Below are 19,877 nucleotides of genomic sequence, written 5' to 3'. Positions count from 1 at the left end.
TTATAGATCAAGGATTTGAAAGTCAGTAAGGTTAAGTATGTTGTCTAAAGTTATTTAGCTGTGAGTATTGGAGCTGGATTTTGACATCTTGTCAAGTCTGACTTTCCTTGGCTCTCAAATGACTCATCCTTTACATTATACTTTATTGGCCTGAAGCGCTGTTATCTAGATATTCCTATAGATAGCTGAGGAGACTGGGGAGGGAATATTAAATTTACCAAGTTTTGCATTAGCAAAGAAAGGATGACAGTCATTAGTCTCCAGTATAGCAGAATGTGTTGGAAGTTACTGAGAAAGAATGAATCATGCAGCTTTCCCCGAAATGATTCAGTGCCGAAAGGGAGAATGGTACTCTGACTGGAGTCAGTGTTGCTGAGCTGGGATCTCTTATGGAAAGGTCTGAGTTGTCATCAGTTAATCATTGGGTGACATTTAATCAAGAGCCAGAGATCAAATCAATGATTGACCTGTTGTAAAGCTAGGGTCCAGCTCTGGCTTCTTGCCTGGACTGACCAGTGTTAATGAACAATTATCTCAGTTGCATGACCTTTAGTCCCTGGGAAATTTCCGCAAGAAATAGCTATTTCCAAGAGGATACTTACCTTGTTTCCTCCCCCCTCTCTCGCTACCTGGCAGTGTGTGGATTGCCAAGGGGCCAGTTTGATGGGGATGGTGGAATGGCGAGCTGGTACTGAATCAGCCATTATTTTTAATAGAGAGAAGCTATGAAACTGTCCTGAAGGTAGGTAGGAGATGGGGGAAAAAACTGTTCCTTTCATTTGCTCTCATGACTTCCTCCCTTCCTGGCTCTTTGAATTGTGGCCTTATTTATGAAGTTTAGTTCTGAACTCGAGAGGGAGAAAACAGCCAAGGATTGTTGCTTTAACTCAAACCTGAGAGTTTTTCTTTTTTTTCTTTTTAATTTAAATGATTTGCCCAACCCTACTCTTGATTCCTTCAGTGATTGTTTTGTTTTTCTTTTGACTCTGTTTTGTTTTTCTTTTGGGAGGTCTTAGATTCAAATTCTTGCTTACTTGTATGTGCGTGTGTGCGTGCGTGCGTGTGTGTCTGTGTGTGTGTGTGTGTGTGCGCGTGTGTTAAACAAATAATTAAACAATTTTGAATGCTTCAGAGACAGTAGTTAGGAAAGAATTTTCTCTGTAGTGGTGTCATCTCCAATAATCAGGATTAAGGATATTTCTGGGTAAGGCTACAAGCCTACAAGCCTTGAATGAAGTGTTCAAGCTGGGTGCCATTGGCTCATGCCTGTAATTCTAGCTACTCAGGATGCTGAGATCTAAGGATCATAGTTCAAATCCAGCCAGGGCAGAAAAGTCCCCGTGAGATTCTTTATCTCCAACTAACCACTCAAAAACTGATAGTGGGGCTGTGGCTTAAAGTGGTAGAGTGCTAGCCTTGGGCAAAACAGTTTATAGGGATAGCTCCTAGGCCCTGAGTTCAAGCCCCTCCACCCCCCTCACCGATGACAACAACAAATCTTTTCAGCTTCTTTGTAGAAGATCTATTAGAAGAAAATGCAAGGAGACAGTTCACAATGGTGTTTGGCATTTGAGAAGTGTTAGATTTGGCATTCTTATCATTCTTGTCAGTGAGGGGACACACGTGTAACAAAATGAAGTCTATTTCTAATATAACATAGTGCAGTATATAACATATGAGATAAGGTAGGACTTGGAAGCCTAGGGGTCAGTAGAAGTTGAAGGCATGCACAGAAGCCTGGGCTTGTAGACTAAGCCTTTAGATCAGCTGCAGTATAAGGCAGAGCTATGTTTCAGGCCTGCGTTTCAGAGACACATAAGCTCCAGTTGAGGAATGGTTCTAGATTGCCTCATCCTCTGTCTACATCAGGGCAAGTCCCTTGCAACTGTGAGACTGAGATGTGATGCCACTTAGCACCAGCTGTTGTCGTCCAAAGGTATGTCTCCACCACCCAACATCAGACAGTATTTCATGCCCAGCACCTTTACAGATTGTACTGTCAATACCAAGTACAAGTCCACCCTCCACAAGGCGGACTCCTGCTGTGGCTTCCATTGCTGCAAGCTTCAGTGGTGATTCTCAGATTCTTCCCAGCTTAACATCTGCCTTGGTGGCCAAGAGACCTTCCTTATTATCTTAGGAAGTATGGCACGGTCCTGGGCTAAGTCAGGGTACTAAGCACACAACGTTGCTTTGGATCTGAATTGGGAACTGTTGAGCCCTATCACTGGAGTCTCAGAAATAGCTCAGGTGCCAGGGGAAGGCACAAGCTCCAGCATATCAGATTTCTAGTCTGGCAAGCATGACCTGTAGCCAATTGCATTGGTCATGAGTTCACCTCAGTATTAGTCAACCTACAGCAGTGTCGGTTCAATCCTACTATAATGCTGTGGAGATCTGCTGGTCTTGGCAGCGTAGACACATGATTGAGCATCATTTATCCGTAACAAAAAATGAAATCCTCCACTTGCTGCAAAGCAAATGGAGCTGAGTTTACAGTAAGCAAAACAAACTAGACGCAAAAGTCTGTGGCAGAATCACAGCTCTTGGAAAATCCATAAAGGAAATGGGAGAATGATAATGGAGAATAAAGGGTACCAGGAACAGGAAAAGATGCTGGGCATGGACATAAGACGATAAGGGGTTTGGTGGATTCTTAGTGGGATATGATCAGTGTACACAACCAGCATTATGGAAATACCACACTGAATCCAATGAGCATGCAGAAATCGCCTTTGAAATAATGCTGTTACCTCTTATCCTATGAGCTATTGGCAAAATAATCAAATCAAACGTGGCGGGGGGGGGGTCAGGTCTGAGGATCACAGTTCGAATCCAGCTCAGGTGGAAAAGTCTGTGAGATTCTCACCTCCAATTCACCAACCAAAAATCCAGAAATAGAGGTATGGGTCAAGTGGTAGAGCACCAGCCTTGAGTGAGAAAGCCCAGATAAGAGCTTGGTGCCCTAAGCATGTGAATGCACCTACACACACACACACACACACACACACACACACACACACACACAGTGCTGGTGATGGTGTGCAGATTGAAATTTATTGTAGCCATTTTGAAAAGCAGAGTAGAGGCTCTGTCAAACTTTGAAAATAGATCCACCCTATTATCCCAATTATTATCCCATAAACGGCTAGGTACAAGTTCACAGGAAATGAAGTCAGTAACTTAAGAGAGAACTCTGTCTTCCTGTGACATTCACTGCAGTGTTAGCCCTTCGAAGCATCAGTGAGAGGCCTAATGGCTGGAGCAAGTGCGATATCCAGGCGGGTTGAGTAGAAGTGCCTTGTATAAGACTTCACCACCGAGAAAAACCAGGGTAACAAAAGAAGAAGAAGAAGAAATAACTATTTTAAGGTAATGGATTGAAACTGATTAAGGAAGAGAACTCTGGAAATCCAAAAGAAAGTCAAAGAAACACTGGGAGTTAACAGCCCTGGGAGTTGGTAAAGGTAACCCAGAGAGACGAGCAAAGCAAATTGCTGCTTCTCCTCCTAGGCTTCCTGGAGAAAGGCAAGCCAAAAAGTGCCAGTACACATAATTATAGCAGCAGAGAGAGCATCTCGTCCCAACTGCAAGAGACTCGAACAGTTCTCCTGCCTGGGAAAGGCTGGTCAAAACTCAGAATGCAAACTTTTACCAAAGGTGCCTCTCGATCCCATCTTGCTTTAGAGACCAGCAGTGAGGGCCTCATCTCAACAAGGCTGGGAGCCTTGATCCAAGCCACAGCTCACACCAGGGTAGACTGCAGATTCTTCAGGTTCTGAGACCTATCTGTTCCCAAGGGGGACTAGGAAAGATGTCCTTTGCAGACCTGGCTCTACAGTGTCTCACACTGTGGTTCCAGCCACATCTGGGACACTGAGCGGCCCCAATCCGTGGCAATCCTCTGTTAGAAAAAGTGGGGGAAGGTGTGTGGGTGCTGGTACCAGGATCCACACGCCAGCCCTACTGATACCTCGGGACCCACCCACATCCTGGAACTTCACAGTGATCTAGGACAAAAACCCGTTCATATGATGCAACTGGAAGATTGCAGCTATCCAACTCACCTTGTCATGGTGCCATTTGCATTGTATCTTCAGGACTTGGAAGGTCTCTTCTAAGACCTCCACTTTCTGCAATGCTTATACCTGTAGCACGGACCCAACATTGCCTGTCCCTTTCATCTTGTGGACCCAGACCTACCAGAAGCAATCAGAATCACCACACAGCAATCAGACAGGCCTCTTGTATTCCCAGCCTTGCACTAGAACCATTGCTGTTTTTTTTTGTTGTTTTTTTTTTTAACCAGTCCCAATCTTTGAACTTAGGACCTTAGCACTTTCCTTGGGCTTTCACAAGGCCAGAGCTCTACCACTTGAGCCACAGTACCACTCCCAGCTTTTTCTGTGTATGTGGTACCAAGGAATCGAACCCACATCTTTGTGCATGCTAGGCCAAACTCCCAGCCCAACCACTGCTATTTCTTTGGACCCTAGGCATCAACCTGGCTTCGCTCTGCCAAGTCTGAAAAAGGTTCCATCTCACTCTGTGCTTTTAGAACTCTATCTTCAGAAGGGACAGGTGCAAGAAGCCTCCAAATTCATCTTCAGCTTCTTGTGGGAAGCCTCCTTCCTATTGGGTGGCTTACTATAGATGTTGATATGAAAAGCCTGGGGTTCGTCCTCTCCCCATTCTCCCTTACTGAGCCCAGAGCCATCAGATCTTGAGATTTGGGGTGTGTGTGTGTGTGTGTGTGTGTGTGTGTGTGTGTATGGTTGCACCTTTGGAAGCCTAAGGAGTTGCAAAGTCAAGGCGCTGCCTTCATGAGCTACTGAAGTGTAACTATATGACATTTTTGCGGGCATCAAAGCCAACAAAACTACAAGTAGACCATACTTTTGAACTCCTCTTAGCCCAAAGGACTCCCACCTAATTGACACACTACCCAGAAGAGAAGAGGCTTATTCTCTGAGTCTTCTTCCTCTTGTGGTTTCCTCCTATTTGTGAATCTGATGAGAAGAGAGAGTTATAACTCATGATTACATCCAGAGCAGTAGCCTGGTGGATTTGATGGTTTTTATGTGAGACATTTGCAGGTGGGGACTGTTGAACCATTTTTCATGCAAAGGATCAGAAGCCAGCTCTTGCTAAGGTGAAGATGTAGGTATGTGGTACTGAAAAAAATGGAGTATGAGGAGAGATGATGTAAGCTCTCTAATTACTGATAGTTATTTTGAATATTATTTGGGCTGTTGGAAGGACAGGGAGGCTCTACATCATTGAGTATTTTATATTTATTTCTATGTCGTTCTATGCAATTATGGAAGGAACTGTCATTTATTCAAACATAGGCAACCAAGTCTTCACGCCTTTAATCCTAGCTACTCAGGGGCCTGAGATCTGTAGATTGCAATTTGAAGCCAGTCCGGGTGAGAAAGTTAATGAGAATCTTCTCTCCAATAAACTATCAAAAAAAAGCTAGAAGTGGAGCTTTGGCTCAAAGTAATAGAGCACTAGCCTTGAGCAAAAAAGTTAAGGGACAGAGCTCAGGCACTGAGTTCAAGCCCCAGGACTGACACACACAAAACAAAACAACACTCACAAATCCTATAAGCAATATAGTTAACTGTGGACTGTCCGATTTTTCTTTTTCTAGTATCTTGGGATTTTTCTCAGCACACCCATAAACATATGTCACTGTGGCATTTAGGAGAATAGAAAGAGAAGACATTGGTACAGGGGTCTGAAAACAAATTTCTTTAATACTGCAGCCGTATTAAACTGTCATAAGCAATATTCCCATTGGGCCCTCGGATAAAATACTGGCTTTAAAGAATGTCTTGTGACTAGAGCCAAAACCCTAAATTATGTCTGAGTTTAGTCTTTTTTATATTTTCGTAGAGGTAAAATGAATGGTTAGGCATTAACCATGCCAACTTGAGACCTGAGAATGATGACAGAGATAAACCACTGAAGAAAGGGCTATCATGTAGGTGGATATATTAAAAAAAATGGATGAGCTGGAGACACAGTAATTCTTGGTAGGATTTGGCCAATGTTGATTCTCAGGTGTCCTTGAAAACAAAGGAGAATCCTCCAGCGTTTCCTGTGGCACTGAGGAATAATATTGTTAAACTGAGCTACAGGTCAGAAACATTAGTTATCAACCCCGCTCTATTCATCAATAGCTCATGATTTGGAAATATATCTGACTCAGAAATGAAAGCTTTAAAATGATATGAATGCCACGAAAACCTTACAGTTTGAATAAACGAAATCTTACATGAAATTTTTCTCATCAAATATGCCAAGTTTATCAAGAATCCTTCCCCTCCCCCCCCCCCCTCGCTCCTCACCTCTGCCCTTTTGCCAGGCATTGTGGCAGATGCCTGTAATCTCAGCCCTTGAATTAGCCTGGGCTACCTAGTGGGATTCTCTCTCAAAAGAAACAAAATACATACAATCTTGAAAAGAAATTAGTTGAGTACTGGTGGCTCAATGCATATAATCCTAGGAACTCAGGAGGCTGAAATTGGAGGATCCTGGTTCAAACCAAGTGCAGGTAGAAAAGCCAATGAGTTTTAAGTCTTCAGTTTAAGTTTGAGTACTAACACCAAAATAAAAGAAAAAAAACGCACATTGAACTGTCCTTTCTGTTAGCTTCAGTTTCTTTACAATTTCTTCCAATGAAACATGATGATGATAACATTTCTCAACTATTTGCGCATTCTTTTAGTTTATTAGCTCTTATGTTAATGTTATTGTTACCCCGGAGGATACAAGCGCACTTAGGGGTAATGAAGTATAATAAATGTACAACTTCATATGATTCAATCTGTAAGGGTTATTTATTTATTTTGTGTGCTTGTCCTGGGGATAAACTCAGAGCCTGGACACTGTCTCTTAAGTCATTTTTTTTTTCCTCCAAGACTCCTGTTCTACTAATCACTTGAGCCACAGCTCCACTTTTAGCCTTTTCCGTGGTTAATTGGTGATAAGAGTCTTGTGGTCCTTATTGCTAGGGCTGGCTTTGAACCTCTGACCTCAGATCTTAGCCTCCTGACTAGCTAGGATTACAGGTATGAACCACCAGGATCTAGCTTGTTTTCGTTGTAATGTAAATACATTACAGCTATGATTTCTTTACAGCTTATTAAGTATCACTCTCATAAAGATAATCTTGTTAATATTTGGCTTTTCCAAGTGCACTTAAGATTCAAGATTCTTTAGGTACCCACAAGGCCTTTAGTGGTTTGCCCCAAGCTATTTCTTCCATTTCTTCTAGTGGCTTCTATTTCTTCTGGTGACTTTTCCGATCAGATAATTTCAGCCTTTAAAACAAAAACACAATTTATTATTTTTAAAGTTATCTTTTAAGTAGTGGTACAGAGAGGTTTATTTCCAGCATGTCAGTTTAAAAATACGGTGCAGGCCTGGGAATGTGGCTTAATGGTAGAATGCTTGCCTAGCATGCATACAGCCTGGGTTCAATTCTATTGTACCGCATACATAGAAAAAGTGGGAAGTGGCTTTGTGATTTACATCGTAGAGTGTTAGCCTTGAACAAAAGCAGCTCAGGAACAGTGCTCAGGCCCTGAGTTCAAGCCTCAGGACTAACAAAAAAAGGTGAAAATATGCTCATTTTAGAGTGAAGAATACACAATGTTCTCTTTAATTATATTTGTAGTCACATTTTATGCTGTCAGCTCCTGCCTCAAAAACTGATCTCCATTCTTCCTTTAAACATAATACCCACCTAGTCAGGTACTGGTGGCTTATGCCTGTAATCCTAGCTTCCCAAGAGGCTGAGATCTGAAGTTTGTGGTTCAAACCTACCCCAGGCAAGGAAGTTCACAAGATCCTTACCTACAGATTATCACCAAAAAGCTGGAAAGTGGAGCAGTGGCTCAAGTGGTACAGAACTAGCCTTGAGCAAAAGTTAAAGAACAGGATCTAGGCTCTGAGTTTCAACCCTAGCTACCATCACACACACACACACACACACACACACACACACACACACACACTACACTTCTTTTTCTCCAATGCTCTATTACCTCACTGAATACATTTCTCCTATTTAATGCAGTCAATTTCCCTACTTAATATAACAGAGAACACAATCTGCTCACCACATTACTCCCCAAATAAATGGTTGCCCCCACCTCCGCTACATCTGCTTATTGTAAAACTGCCAAAGTCAGCTGAGAGGCCACAACACAGACAGTGACAATTCTGCCAGAATAGCCATTCCAGGACAGAGGAGAATGATCTAGTTCACCAAACTACTTTGGCTTTCTGATAAATGCCAGAACATAAAGGTTGCTATGCAAAGTCCCTATAATACCAACCCACAGCTTCTAATCCTCTGAGGCCTTTAATGAAATCCCATCCTCTCCCTACAGGGAAGGAAGACTTTTGGATTTTTTTTTCTCTTTCAATTTTTTTTTTCTGTTCTAGTCTATTAAATTGTCCCAACCCCTGTGTCTCTGTGACAGGCACATGTCACCATAGCTCATCTCCTGGTATAACACAAGATGTGTCTCTGTGGCTAGCAGAGATGATGCAGTAGAAAGATGCAGTGGGAAAGGAGCTAGGGAGACTGAGGAGACCCATGACAACTGGAAAATGGAGTGAGTGTGCCATGGGCTTCTATACGATCTGCAACTTTAATGCACTAAGAAGTTTATCTTTTCATGCAGATTTAGTTTGCTTGGGATAGTTACCTCTGCTGAGCAGGACATGTCACAGACAAGACAGTGTGCATACGAGGCAAAAAGCTGTGTGTGCTGTTGGAAAACACGGCAGAGGATTAATTCAGATTTTATGTGTTTATTTTAGGAAAAACATACTATAGACAATTAAGGGAGGGAACTGGGCCTGTGTGGTTTTTTTCTTTTGTTGTGTGCAAAATCAGTAAAGTCTACTGCACTAGGTTTTAGACTCAATGTGGTTGAATGGTGTGTGTGTGTGTGTGTGTGTGTGTGTGTGTGTGTGTATGCTGGTTCCAGAGCTAGAACTCAGGGCCTGGGTACTGTCTCTGAGCTTCTTTTGCACAAAGCTAACACTCTATCATTTTGCACAAAGCTAGCATCATTTCTGGCTTTTCCGGTTTATGTGGGACTTAGGAATTGAACCCAGGACTTAATATATGCTAGACAAGCACGCTAGCAGCCCCACTTCTTTTTGGACAATGTCACCATTTCCTTGGCTTTTTTTTTTCCTGTTTCCCCCCTTTGTCTCTGCCCACAAGTTGCATTTTTGTTCATTTTCCCATATAGTGCCTCCTCTCTAACATTTATTTCCCTTTATTAAGTGTTGCTTATCAGCATGGATAACTACAGCATTTCCTATCATAAAGAAATTCTAAGTTCTCCTGGCTTTTTTCTCTAGTCCTCTCCTGAATTTCCCATCTTTAAGCTTTTACCCCACCATCTTGAATGACTGTCCTCCAGCCACCAGGTGAGCAGGTATGCTCTGTATCCACAGGTACTTTATTCCTGTAATATTTCTTACCTTTGGCTACCAAACAGTCTTCTAGTTCTCTCTGTCCATTTGATCCCATTATGTCTTGTTAGTTTTTCTTCAGGTTTTGGTTAACTTTGGGGTAGAGTCATAGAGTTCATTTCAAGAATAGTCCTTTTATTTTGTCTCTAAGTTCATTCCTTTTGCCAGTGACCCAGCAGTTTATATTATCAATAGGAAACTACTTGAACACATATTTTCTTTCCTTACCCCCCAACCCCCACCCCCATATCAGTCCTGGGATGCTTGAACTCTGGCCCTAGGCACTGTCTCTGAGCTCCTTTTGCTCAAGGTTAACACTTGAACCACTTTTTCTGGTGCTTCATTGGAGATGAGAGTCTCACAGACTTTCCTACCTGGCTGGCTTTGAACCTCGATCCTCAGATCTCAGCTTCCTGAGTAGCTAGGATTATAGGTACAATATCCACTCTGCTAGCTGATAGTTCTCTCTGGATCATTCATTAGCCAGATCAAATCCTCTCCTGTCCTTAGCCAAATCGAATCTGTCTTATCCATATCTTGGTTGATGGTAAAGTCCTTTCTTTTAGTTAAGGTGGATTTATGGAATCTTTAATTCCTTCAAAAAATAAAAAAACAGAAACAAAAAACCTCCCAACTTGTCCTTTAAGAATTTTCCAGGTGTCATGTCTGGGTCATCTCAGTGTCTCTTCCTCGCTGCCTTTTCTGGACTTTGAGGTCATTGCTTACCTGCATTCTTGGTTTCACCTCTGACATGCTTGCCAGTTTCTAATCTTACCTCCTACATCTTATTCTCAACACACCAGCTGTATGTCACCTCAGGCTGTCTCCCTAATGCTTGTCACCTCCTCCGTTTATAAAACTTGACAGCAGCTGGCCATCCCATCCAGAAAACATGAAGCCCTCGTAATGATCTATCACATTCTACATGGTACATACCATCCTCTTTTCAATTTCTGACCCTATTTCTGAATCACTCTGATTCATGACATTATGGCATCTTTGCCAGGCCTCATGGCTGTTCTTTCCCTTTGGGATACTCTGTCTCCAAATACAGATTCCCGCCCCCCCCCAATTCCTCCTTCAGGGTTGTCTTCCTCTAGCTTTTTCCCTAATGGCTATATTTAAAATAGAACCATTGCCGGGTACTGATGGCTCATGACTGTAATCTTAGCTGTTCAAGAGGCTGAGATCTGAGGAGCTGGGTCAAAGCCAGCCCAGGCACAAAAGTCCATGAGACTCTTATCTCCAGTTAACCACTAGAAAATGGGAAGTGGGGCTGTGGGAAGACAATGAGAAACCCCTCCATTTTAAGATAAAGAAGTTGAATTGTCTCCGTTACCCAAGGCAACGCTTCCTCTGGGAAGGAAACAGCACCTGTGTCAGAAAATATATGTAAATAGAATCATTCCTATCAGCAACTAACACTTACTGGGCACTTCCTGCGTGTTAAGCACTGATCTAAGCACTTCTCATGCACTTAAACATGTCGAAACTGAGGAGAGAGCAATGAATTCATTTGGCTAGAATCACAATGCTATTCACTGGTGAAGGCAGATTGTAAACCTGATGCATTTACCCAGTTCCTGTAATAGAAGAAAAAGGCTTCCTTTGGAGATTCCTGGGGCATAAAGAAACAAACTCCATGCAGTGCCTTAACACATCCTGGACAAGTCACCAGTGCTACATATTATCTGCAGGCATTGCAGGTGTGTTGTCTCAACTTTTCAAGTGCAGTAATTGTCCGTGTGTGGTGTATAATACTGAGGTTCTCAATTATAAGACAGGCCTAATTCATTTCCCTCTCAGTAAAGTACTGAAATTGGAACATGATTTAAATAGCAGAGCAGATACAAGGTCACTGTGAAAATTGCACCACTCTTCTTCCTTATGTTATGCTTTTCAAATGGGGACAGAAAGGTTGTAGTTACAGTGAAGAGATAGAGAAACACTCTTAATAGATAGCATTTATGATACAAAAACTCCTGGCCCAGAATAATTACTGATGTGTAATTAATAGTTGTGGTGAATGCTGTCACTTTTGCAAAGTAGATGATCATTAGAACCATTTTTGAAGGCTTTGTGGAGATCTGGGCTCTTCAGGGGAAATGTTCCCTCTTTTTTTTTTTTCAGAGTGGTTTTGCGTGTGCTATCATAAACATATTTGAGACTTCTTGGGTCAGCTGGTAAGTTACAATGAGGCTAAGAATTTGCTTAGTTAGTGTAGAGTGTTTGCTCTTCTCTCCACCGAAGCTTTGACGTTTAATTGAGAAGTCCTGGTCTGGCTTACAAGGAGTAAACAAACTGGGCACCCAGTAGTTCAGGCCTATAATCCTAGCACCTCAGGAGTCTGAGGTCCAAGGATCATGGTTCAAAATCAGTCAGAATAGAAAGTTTTTGAGACTCATAGCTCCAGTGAACCAATAAAAAGCCAGCAGTGGAGCTGTGGTTCAAGTGGGAGAGGTGGCCCAGCCTTGAGCACACATGTTAAGGGATAGCACCCATTTAGTACCAACACACACACACACACACACACACACACACACACACACACACACACACACGAGTACCAAATGCAAAACTATTTCGAAGGAAAAATGGAAGATTTTTGTCACTGGGGCTTGTAACTAAGTCACAGGAACAGGACTTGATGAGCTAGGGCCCTCTGCAGGTCTTCATTATGATAGACCTACCTCTATCATAATGAATGCCTGGCTCCAGCACAGATGAAATTTGAGCCCTGAGCCCTGGATCTCCACATACCTCAGAACTCCCATCCTGACACCCCCCCCACCCCCCACCCCTAGCCATGCCTTAGTTGAGCAGGGCTGGCTGTTTCTAGGGACAGGCTTGTTGTGTTCAAGCCATTCTCTTGTTATATTCACTTGGCAGCCATCTCAGAATCCAGAAATGGCCAGACACAGAACACCCACCAGCAGTCAATCACTGTAACCTGGCCTAGCTTGACCAATGAACTATCTTGACTCCACCTCCCAATCAGCCTAAGACGTGGGCTGTTTTAACCATGCACACCACCTTATCCCTTGCCCCTTATTCTCCCTATTTAACCACCCATCAATGTGTCTGGCCCTGGGATGAGCTGAGAAGGACTTAAGCGATGACTTCTCATATTGTGCCTATGCCATCTTCATTCTCTGCCATATTTATATCATCTTTCCTAATAACAACAACAACAACAATAACAACAACAACAGCAACAAAGAACCCCCAGGAACCCTTTGGGAACCCAACACCATCCAGACATGAATACGAACATGGGTAGGGTGTCACTGTTGCTGACCTGACCTCCCTCCCCCTCTCTCATCATCTCAGCTATCTCTTGGTGCCCTAGAGAGTTTCATCCATTTCCCTACCCATGGATTTCCTTCTAAGAGCCTCCTGGACCTTCCCCGAGGGTGCTACTGGTCCTAAAGCTTTCTCATTGAAGATCTTCCTCTCATGTTGCTTTGTATCCTCCATGACTCCGCCCCTCCCTCCACTTCCAGACTTTTCTTCATCTGTACTCCTTAAAAGTCGACCTGAATGAGGCATTGGAGAGGACTCTAACTCATGTGAATCCTCTTTAATCCAGCTGTCAGATGGCATTTACTTCTCTACTACCTGTCCACATAGATGTTTTTTAGCTTATTCTTTATGTAACCCCTGGGGGGTAAATTTTACAGAAGTCAAAATTCAGCAGTGGGAATTCCATTTTCAAGCTCTTGAATACTCAAATGTTTCTCTTTTCCAATTTAAAAAAAAACATCTACACACATGCCCCTAGATCTGACCATTGACAATGACAGCAACCTTGTCATAGTCGGATTACCGAATATTTCATTTGGAAACTTTGATATGTTTGCTCTCTGGCTTACTTCTTTTGCCAGCCTGACTGCCATGGACTGTTGAGACTCATAGTGATCTGAAAGTCTTAGATTTCTGTTGGATGAAGGTTGCATTTTGTATTACCACACCATAGTGTGCTCAAGCTTTACTGGTACCATGGAAGCACATAGAACATTAGAATACCTTTTTTAAAAACAACAATAGCAAAGAAAGGACATTTGGAAATTCTCTCTTCTGTAAAAGTAACAAGATTCTCGGCATAAATCAACTGAACAACTTTTTCAGAACTCTACCCAAAAACTGATAGCTATCCAGAAATGATTATACTCAAGAAAACAACTGAACAGGTGAACAGTGAATGCTGTAGTCTCCTTCCTGATTCCGTGGTTTTTGTACCCATCATCTTAGCAGAATTGTAATTATAGGAGAAACACAAGATTATCAATCCCTGCAGGAAAGAGGACAGGGACTGGGGGCACCTTCAAAGTCTCTGATAGAGGATCATCGTTATCTGTCTGTCTTCCAGGAAAACCCCACTAGGCTTTAGTTGTCTGAATGCAGAGCTCACTGTCTAATCTTGCGGATCTCTATCCAGAACAGTAAGACAGGAGAAAGACAAGAAGAGGATCCAGAATAGGGAAGGAAAAAAATCAAACTATCCCTATTTGTATCTGAAGGATCCTAGAGACTCCACTGCCAAGTGCTTTCTATCCCTCCCTCCATCCCCCCCCCCCTCTCTCTCTCTCACACACACACACACACACACAATGGTGACAAAGGCAGATAGGGAAGACAGGGACAACAGGTCGACCACACAGGGTTTCTGCACATTTCTGTGCCAGAGGACCAGTGGCAAGCTGGGAAAATCAATGTGATGTTCTCACGAGGACTCAGGCAGCTTTGCTGCCCTGGGGAGCACAGTGGAGGGGATGAGGTCCTTTCTGCACAATTCCGAAACCCCTTGGTTGTGCTCAGTTGGGGCATTGGTACCCGAGGTGTCACTAAGAGAAGGAAGGAGGGTTCTCCAAAGAGGACATGTTCTGAAAGAATCTCTTTGCAGGCTCAGGAGATCTCTCTCCCTCTCTCTCTCTGTTTCTCTCTTTCTCTTTCTCTCTCTGTCTCTGACTGTCTGTCTGTCTGTCTCTCTCTGTCTGTCTCTGTCTCTGTCTCTCTCTGTCTCTGTCTCTCTCTGTCTGTCTCTGTCTCTGTCGCTGTCTCTCTCTGTCTCTGCCTCCCTCCCTCTGCCCCTCCCTCCCTCCCTCCCTCCCTCCCTCCCTCCCTCCCTCCCTCCCTCCCTCCCTCCCTCCCTCTCTCTCTCTCTCTCTCTCTCTCTCTCTCTCTCTCTCTCTCTCTCTCTCTCTCTCTCTCTCTCTCTCTCTCTCTCCCCGTCTGCTTTTATTTCTTTAGCTCCTGGCTGTGGCTCTACTATATGATCTCTTCCCTCCACTTCTGACTTTTTGCCGATCCACAGGAAAACAAGAACAAGAGACTCTCCGATTTGTCTGCCTGGGCTGGCTTCAAACCACAGACCTCAGCCTCCTGAGTAGCTAAGATTAAAAGTGCGAGCCACTCGCACCTGGCATTAAATTCCCCCCCCTCTGGAAGAGTGGGAAAATGCAGTTATAACATTCAGTGTTACATATATGAAATTAGAATCTGGCAAATTGAGAGGATGAGTGAGGTGGGGAGAGAGGAATATGATGAATGGGGTAACAGAATAAAATGAATTATACTCACAAACTGACACATTCCATTGAAACCCTCAACTACTTAAGGATAATAACATGAATGGATAAATAAATGAAATTTCTCTTTCTCTGACTTAAACAGGGTAGATTATTTCTCGTTTCTCCCAGAGGGCATCGTGTTGCAGAGGGCAGTACCATGCAACTCTGGAAATTGATCCACACTGATGCCCTGGGCTATTTAAGAGTGGGTATACTACCTAGAACCCACATCTGTTCATTCCCAAACAGTTAGGCTCATCCTGCCCCCATCTTAAAACCTGTACCACCCCCCCAAAAAAACCTGCTCTACCGTTATGCTCAGGAAAATTATATTTGGAGCTGCTCAGTCTCACAAACAGCAGAAAATGTGATTTGATTTTCATGCCCTCCAAATGCAATACCACATTCAATCCAGCAAGCAAATAACGGGCATTTTCAATCAATCATTTCACGGACAACTTCCTGGGGCCCTGGGTAACGACAGCTTTCCAGGAAAGAGGGTTAGGAAATACTTTTAGAGAAGCAGCCCAAGGCTTTGTGGGCCAGACCTGTGGCTGAGGACAAAGTGAATTCCATTTTGAGACTTCTATAAATCACATGCAAGTGAATGATATCACTGGAGACTCTGAACGCCTCTATGAGGGAAGATGAAGTGGAGATAGTCTAGTGATCATTTGTTTTCAAGTTGTGAACCCAATTCTATGCAGGGCAAGGCCAGGGACTCAAAGCACAGTTGTGTGAGTCCAGATCTCCTGTTATGAGTCTTTACTTTTTGACTTTGCTCTAAACACCTGCAGGAATCAACCACAGCTTCAGGGAACAACTGATATTTGCACCAGTTGTTCCGTGCAGGATGTTTACAGCACCACTTGACACTCACCCCAAGAAGTGAGCACAGAAATATTCCTCAAGAAACTCAAAGGTCTGGAACTCTTCTGAGGTTTCCTTGACCCTGGAGGCCATGTTTTGACAATAAAGTGAACCTTCCTTCATTCATGCAACACAAACTCTTTCACCTCAAAGAATTTGTTTTGGTTGGGAGCTGGTGGCTTTATGCCTGTCATCCTAGCTACTCAGGAGGCTGAGATAAGAGGATCCAGGTTCTAAACCAGCCCAGTGAGGGAAAGTCTGCGACTTTTACCACCAATTAACTACAGAAAGGCCAGAAGTGGCACTGTGGCTCAAAGTGGTAGAGCATTAGCCTTGAGCAAAAAGAGCTCCTGGACAGTGCCCAGGGGCTGAATGCAACCCCCAAACGTGGCCAGAAAACCCCAAAATGTCAAAGGCAATTGTGATGTGCGCATAAAGTCTCAACTCGCAACCGCAAACCCTCACAAGCTCTGGGCATCCAGCCATGTTCAGATATTCAACTCTGGACTAAGGACTGAAAATGAGGGAGAGAATTTGCAACGTCACAATAGCAATTAATAGAATGTAGAACGAAATGAATAGAATTAAGAGGATTTAACCTTTTATTCTCTAACTTCCAGTTTCCAGAGACAATCTCTTTTGCAAATACTTGGAATACAGAAAGTTTGATGCTAATTGTGAACCACATTTTGTTTTTTACAGTTACATTTAAATTTATAATTTATACATGTATGTATACACATATGTATATATACATAAGTATGTTATATATATATATATACACACATAAATACACACATACATTGAACTCAAGGTCCGCTTGTTGTCCCTGAGCTCTTTTGCTCAAGGCTAACATTCTACCACTTTGAGCCATAGCTCCACTTCTGGTTTTCTGGTGGTTAACAGAAGATGAGAGTCTCACACACTTTCCTGACATGGATGAATATGAATCATCAGATCTCAGCCTCCCGAGTAGCTAGTATTACAGATGTGAGCTATCGTTTTTACTTTTAGTAGGTTTACAAAGGTGCTTCATTTCAACATGTAAGCTCATGAGCACAATGCCTCTTGACCAGTACCGCTCTTTTCATCATTCTCTCCCTTCTCTCTCAGCCACACCCATCCCCTTAATTTTCCTGGTTCCATTTTACATAAGTACATTGAATATTATGACTACATTCTCCCACAATGCCCCTCTTCATTTGTCTATCCACCTCTGCTGGCCTTACCATTACCATGACCCCTCAAGTACCAGATTCCTGATATTTTGTTAGACTTTATTGGTATTCTCCCCTGCATGTACTATACTTTAGTTAATTCATATTACATTCATATGTATATGAGTCAATATATATTTACATATATATATTTCTAAATTAGATCTCACTTCCACACGAGAGAAAACATGACACCTTGATCTCTCAGAGCTTGACTTTATTTAATATGATTTTTCCAGGTCTATACATTTATTTGCAAATGACATAATAATATTCTCCATGACAGGAAAGTAAAAGTCCTATCTACCCATGTCTATATTTTTCTTGGTAATTGAAGGGCTTCTGGGCCATTTCTATGACTTGGCCAGGGTGAATAGTGCAGCAATTAATATAATTGTGCAAGTGGCCTAATGATTCCCACATTGTAATCTTTTGGATAAATGCCCAAGAGTGGTACGGCTGAATCTGTGTTTAGTTTTTTGAGGAATCATATTTTCTATCTTATCACAAATCTTCCCCAAACAAATACTATGCCCCATTCAAAAAAAATCCAGTTAATTCAGAAGCCCTTTATTAAACAAACTGGAAAACAAATACCAAACATGTATCTGTGGGTGTTAATCAAGAACAATAGATTGCACATTAATTTTTATCTGTCACTACAGGAGAAGGGTTATCACTGGATTTCACAAGTGTTTGAAGTTCTCAGTGGCAGAGAAGGGATTCATCAAGAAAATAGGACAATGGGCCGGGAGTTTGGCCTAGTGGTAGAGTGTTTGCCTAGCATGCACGGAGGCCGGGGTTCGATTCCTCGGTACCACATAGATAGAAAAAAGCCGGAAGTGGTGCTAAAGCTCAAGTGGTAGAGCTCTAGGTAATCCAAGGATAGTGCCTAGGCCCTGAGCTTAAGCCCAGGACTGGCAAAAAAAAAGAAAAAAAAAGAAAATAGGGCAATGCACAAAGTAGTAGTTAAAAAAAATCTTAAAGGAAACTTAAATAGTTAAACTTTCATGTTTGTTGTCATTCAGAATAAAGCTTTGAATAAGATGATGTGATTTGCAGGGAAATAGATGGACCCAAACAGACAAATGGCACATGTTTTCTCTCATATGCAGAAGGTAGGTCTAAAATACATTAGGACATGATAAATTACGCAGGACTCCAGATATTCACACACAGTGAGACCGAAGGAGGATATTCTTAGGGACTGACAGGAAGATACAGTGCCTTTGTGCATCTGATCATATAAAACAACACTTCTCAAAATGAAAAACAGCAAGTACTATATGACGTATATTTACTATAATCAATTCTACTATCTCATTTCTACTTAATATGCAAGTTTCCTCAGTTGTCCCAAGAAACATACATTATAGTTCATTTGTCCATTTTCATAATCTAGTATGGTTTACCATCCCTTTTGTGTCTTTCATGATATGGATACATTTGGCAACCTGGTAAACTGGATAAAGAGATGTCCTTTGTTTAGGATTCTTTTCTCATGAATAGATCCAAATGAAACTTTTTTTTTTTTGGTAAAAGTGCTGCGTAGATGAGTTTATCATTTCTATGCTTTGAAGAATATTAAAATATCATGACCAGACTGAGTGTGGCCTAGCAGTAGAGTGCTTGCCTAGCATGCATGAAGCCCTGGGTTCCATTCCTTGGTACCACATACACAGAAAAGGCTAGAAGTGGTGCTGTGACTCAAGTGGCAGAGCACTAGCCTTGAGAAAGCTCAAGGACAGTGCTCAGGTCCTGAGTTCAAGTCCTAGGACTGGCAAAAAAAACTATGACCAAAATAAAGAGAATAAAGACCAAAACACCAAACACAGAATTAAGTCTTGATAGTACAGTGGCTGAGCTAGAAGGGTGAAACTTGAAAGTGTTCAGTGAGGTCTCAAAGTCATTTGACTGTGAGAAATTCATTCCCCCAAACTCAAAGAACAGACCTGAAGATAGGAAGTACAGCCAGAACAAGACTTTATTTATTAATGGCGATCTTTCAAGATCAAGTGTCTGGTAGGCACAGACACCCAGAGAGTTTATGCCATATATTTTATTTCCCCCATTGCCAAGTTCCTCCTCTCATTGCCATTGGGTAATTTTGAACATATATCCTTTTTGGAAGAGGGTCTTTTATCCCTGGCATGAAGAATCTTCTGGCATGTTCTTCCTGGAACCTACTCTATTTTGGTCAGTCTCCTCTCTCTAGTCAACTCTGATCCCTTCTGATATCTTATCTGCTTACGTTCTGTATCTAGAGAACTTTGAATTTCATGGACTTTTTAGAACTGTCACATTGAGTAGTAAGCGGTTAAATCATTGTATTGTATAGGTGATGTTTTTTCACTTAGGGTCAAGTTACATTATCTTGAAAATGGACTACCACTGAATATTTTCCACAGCCAATGAGTGGCCAGGAAACCTGTTTTGTCTCCATCGTCTCCAATGACATGTAAACACTTTGAGGAATGTAAAGGTGACATTGGCTGGGAATGTGGCTTAGTGGCCGAGTACTGCCATGCAGGAAGCCTTGGGTTTGATTCCTCAGTACCACATACACAGAAAAAAAAAGTCAGAAGTGGTTCTGTGGCTCAAGTGGTAGAGTACTAGCCTTAAGAAAAAAGTAGCTCAGGGACAGTGCCCGGGCCCTGAGTTTCAGCTCTAGGACTGACCAAAAAGAAACATCAGTTGTAAGATAGAACAGTCC

The sequence above is a fragment of the Megascapheus bottae genome, chromosome 29 (genome assembly GCF_031878675.1).
Source record: "Megascapheus bottae isolate mThoBot1 chromosome 29, mThoBot2.hap1, whole genome shotgun sequence".
Taxonomy (NCBI): Eukaryota; Metazoa; Chordata; class Mammalia; order Rodentia; family Geomyidae; genus Megascapheus; species Megascapheus bottae.
The sequence above is the reverse complement of the archived record's forward strand: the minus strand, read 5'-3'. Positions refer to the sequence as shown.